General features: G+C 40.6%; 1 pseudogene across 1 annotated transcript; it reads left to right on the top strand.

Moving 5' to 3' along the window:
- Positions 1-3,395: 3,395 nt before the first annotated feature.
- LOC308501507 (bridging integrator 3-like) lies at positions 3,396-4,128 on the top strand (annotated as a pseudogene). Its single transcript has one exon. The product of its transcript is annotated as a bridging integrator 3-like (transcript).
- The last annotated feature ends 397 nt before the right edge of the window (positions 4,129-4,525 follow it).

The following is a 4,525-nucleotide window of genomic DNA, read 5'->3' as shown; positions in this document are numbered from 1 at the left end:
AGTTCTCTAATGTTATTCTACTTTTCCTTCTTAGTAAGAAAACCTGAGTTTTAGTGGAGGCAGCAATATGCCCAGCTAAGAGACTATGTATCCTAGCCTCTCTTGCAGCTTGAGGATATAAACAAAACTTGTTGGGAGGACTTCTGGGAAAATTTTATAAGCAATTGATAGACAGTTGGTTTGCCCTTTACCCTTATGTTTTGTTTCCTGCTTAGAATCATCGTCATGTACCCAGTGGCTATCTGAAACCATGAGTCAGCCTTGAGGATAGAAACCACATGAAACTGATAATAAAACTGAAAGACAGAAAGAGCCTGGGTCTCTGATAACAGTGTGAGGTCACCACACCAACCCAGAATGCCTATTTTAAGATATATTTTATGTGAAAAATAAATTTCTATCTTCTTTATGCTGCTGTTATTGCCATTCTTGGCTACTACATTCCAAATTCAGCATTCATTCTAGAAAATTAGGTGACTAGGACACTTACAAATACTTATGCCTAGAAATTACTATTTGGGAAATGCACAGAAATACTGAGAGAATTTTTCGGCTGGACCCCATTCCCAAGGTGGATCTCCAAGACAGTTTTATACCAATGATATAACTTGGAGGAATTCCAGAAGCCTTTTAGGAAGAGAAAGTGGCTGCTGCTGCTGCTGCTGCTGATACTGCTATAGTTTAGTGAAAACTGAAAGGCTGGAATGATGACCTTTCAAAAAGAACAAATGTTATTAAATAATGGATTTTGTCCCACCTCCTATAATAGTCAAGTGCAAAAGAATGAAAAGGGAATCCTATTCTTCTATTAATAACTCCTCGGTCAGTCTCATGCTGACAAAGCAGAAATCAACTGTAAAATTAGCAATTTTGCCTGCAAATTAGCCCCTTGCAAAGCCATAAAAAGAGGAACAGAATTAAGAAAAATTCTATTAATGGAGTCAAGGATGGAAAAACCAAGAGTGATAGAGCATAACTACCCAGACAATTGATACTTATTGTAAGGGAGATATTACGCAGGTTTTAAATAGCTGCTTATAGCTATATATGAAGAAAGTGTTAATTTATAGCCCTTGGATCAGTGGCCTTTCTTAATGGCTCCTTGGAGCAAATATATCAGAAATTGAGGAGCACCAGGTTTAGGTTGATGTTAATAAAAACTACCCCATCTATCCCTGTCTGAGATATTACCATTTCTCTTCAGAAAGAAAAGGAAATAAGCGGTAAGAGGTTAAGCTTCAGAGGTAGACGAAGTTAAGTTTGAACATGGCTCTGCTCCTTAGCTAGCCTTGGGAAAGTCTTCTCACCATTCTGGGCCTCTGTTTTGTCTTCTATCAAAGCAGAGGGTGATTGTGCTTCATGATTATGCTTCATTGTGTTAGTTGCATTAAATTAAGTGATGTGCAAAGAAGCTGGTCCCTGGTAGATTGTTAGTAAGTGTGAGACCCTTTCTCCTTTCCTGTCCTCATCAGAAGGAGAGGAACAACAAACCTTCTTGCAAACTCATGCAAAGTCGTTAAATTTAGCTTTCTGACATGTTCCCCATAAGAAGATCAATCCCTACAGAGAAGCTGAACATGTTTTCATAGTTTATGACTGATCTGAGGCAGCAGGCTCCCATTTCTACAATTTTATGAACATGATAAATCAATATCCTATAGTGGGAGGTGATCCGGGAGAGAGACTGAGACTCCTTTAACAATAAATAGTCAGGGGTCTCTGTTTCCAAGAAGGAACATACACAGAAGAAAAATTTGAAATTGGTACAGTTTGCTTCATTTGCAGCTTTGGTAGTTTCCACTATCATAGTTATCTAATACTTCTTAACTTCCAAGAGGAGATGAAGAATTTGGGGCTCTTTTTGATGTCCTCAGTGAGTCTCAGTCACTCTTGTTTTCTTAGTTCAAGAGGATATTTCATATTTGAAACACATTTTCAGCACTAGGGCTGAAAAATAGCAAGATATAGACAAAGCATTTAATCCACAACGCACATGGAGGGTAGAGAGTATTTGAAGTATATAAGTCATTGCTAAAGACCTGAATAGCACTTTTAAAAAGTATTTTTCTAATTGATGGCTGTAGCTTATAAGACTGGGCAAATTTATAAAAATCTAACTATACTTAAAAACACTATTCAGAGTCACCTCCAAATGTTATAAGGTAATCCTAGAATCATTCCCCTTCAACCTTTTAAGATCTTAAGATCATAGGATTTGGTTTAGGTGGGACTCTTAGAAGTGATTTAAATTCCTCCACAATCTCACCATGGAGTGGCTTTTCTACTTGTGTTTGAGCACCTCCAGCAACAGATAACGACATTCTTTCCAGAGCAGTTTCATTTAGTTCACATGTACATTGAGAATCTCTAATGTACTAGGCAATTATCTGTGCAGAGAATACATATTAATTTTCTAGGGCTGCCATAACACCGTATAATAGTTCCCCCTTATGCAGAGCTTCACTTTCCGTGGCTTCAGTTACCCCCAGTCAACCACAATCTGAAAATATTAAATGGAAATTTCCAGAAATAAACAATTTATACATTTTAAATTGCACACTATTTTGAGCAGCGTGATGAAATCTTGTACGGTCAGCTCTGCCTTGCCTGGGATGTGAATCATCCTTTTGTCCAGAGTATCCACACGGTACACGCCTGCTCCCACCCATTAGTCACTTAGTAGCCATCTTGGTTATTAGATCAATTGTCTCAGTACCACAGTGCTTGTGTTCAAGTCACCCTTATTTTATTTAACCATGGCATGGCCCAAAAGCACAAGAGTGATGCTGCTGGCAATTTAGATATGCCAAAGAGAAGCTGTGTTTTCTTTAAGTGTAAAGCTGAGAATAGTACAAGATATATTTTGCAGTATTGTTATAATTCTATTTTATTATTAGTTGATGATAATCTCTTACTATGCCTAATTTATAAGTTAAACTATCATAAAAGTTTGTCATAAGAGTATATATAGGAAAAAATAGTATATATAGGGTTTGGTATTACCTACCGTTTCATGCATCCACTGAGGGTCTTGGAATGTATCCCTGCAGATAAAGGGGGACTATTATACCACGTACTACGTGGCTTAAAACAAAGGAAGTTTATTGTGTCACATTTCTGAAGGCTCGAAGTTTGAAATCAAGGTGTTGGCAGGGCCATACTTCCTGTGAAACCTGTAGGGGAGAATTCTTCCTTGCTCCTAGCTTCTTGCTTCTGCATTGACATGACCCCCTATGAGCGTTCTTTATATATATAATGTTTTATACGTATGTTTGCCTTGATTCTGTTTCTGATGTAATTTTCCCCTCTGAGTAAAATAAGTCTCCAAAAAAAAAAGAAAAAAGGTAAACTGAGTTGCAGCTGAGAACCTCAGTGTCAGCACCAGGTTTAGGATCATGAGCCAGACTCCTTTCAAGATTGGGCAGCCCAAGAAACAGATTATCCCCAAACAGTGGAGAGAGACTTTGAAAGGGAGCATGAAAACCTCCAGCAGCTGGAAGGGCAGACCAAGAGGCTGCCGAGGGACATAAGAAGAGCACCAGTGCTGGCATGGCCGTGCCCACATCTTCTGTAAAAATATCCTTAAGGCTTACTCTCCAAACCCTTCTGCAAGCAGACCAGGACTTTCTAAACATGATGACAGCCCTGGACATGGCCATGTAGTGGATGGATGCCTTAACCAAGAAAAGATGAACCAGATCCAAAAGGCTTTGGTTGAATGCTTAGAAAAGTTTGGCAGTGTCTTCCTGAGTTTCAACATGGCGGTGAAAAGGCAGAAGCATGCCTTACAGGATTACAGGAGATTGAAGGCCACGGTGAAGAAGTGCAAGGGAAAGAAAAAGACAGGGCCAGTGCTGGCCATGCTCCACCAGGCCGAAGAAGAGCTTCACTTTGCGTGGGCTGATTTGAAAGCCAAGATCAAGCAGCTCCTGAATGAGATGCTGTGGTTCTACCACAGCCAACGTGACTACGTCCAGCTCAGCTTTCACGGATGGTACACTACAAGGAAATGATGGAGACTTGACGCCACTAGTTGACCATCCTGGCCACCAAGACAAGCAGCTGGAGTGGGAGAATGAGGCCAACTTGTATGAGCTCATAGCCCTCTCCATTGTGGCTGATAAATGAATCCTTCTGCCCTCAGAAGATTCCTGGGACATGTCAGTCGCTCTAGTTTTTTTCAAACATAAACTCAGGCATCAGCCCATTAAAAAGCCCTTCCTCTGGGAAAAGTATGGCAGCAGGCAGGTTGGGGACAGAGGTGGCTCCTGTTCTACCTCTCCAGCCTTTTGGAATGAGCCTGGCACCAGGAGCCCCAAGAAGACTACTATCTCTCCACCCAATAGCAAGAGCCTGTAGACACAGGTAAGCAGTGTAGGAAAAGCCCGGGGACTTTCTTGGTTCCAAAAGAACCATCTAAACTGGCCTAGGGCCAAAGCAAGCTTCCAGCCTTTGAAGGGCATGAGCTTTGTCAGCTCACTTGAGGTTTTAACCTTGCTTGCATGGTGAGGATAACGTCTATCTC

This window comes from Rhinolophus hipposideros (assembly GCF_964194185.1).
Source record: "Rhinolophus hipposideros genome assembly, chromosome: 8".
Classification (NCBI taxonomy): domain Eukaryota; kingdom Metazoa; phylum Chordata; class Mammalia; order Chiroptera; family Rhinolophidae; genus Rhinolophus; species Rhinolophus hipposideros.
This window is presented reverse-complemented; position numbering and strand designations above follow the sequence as displayed.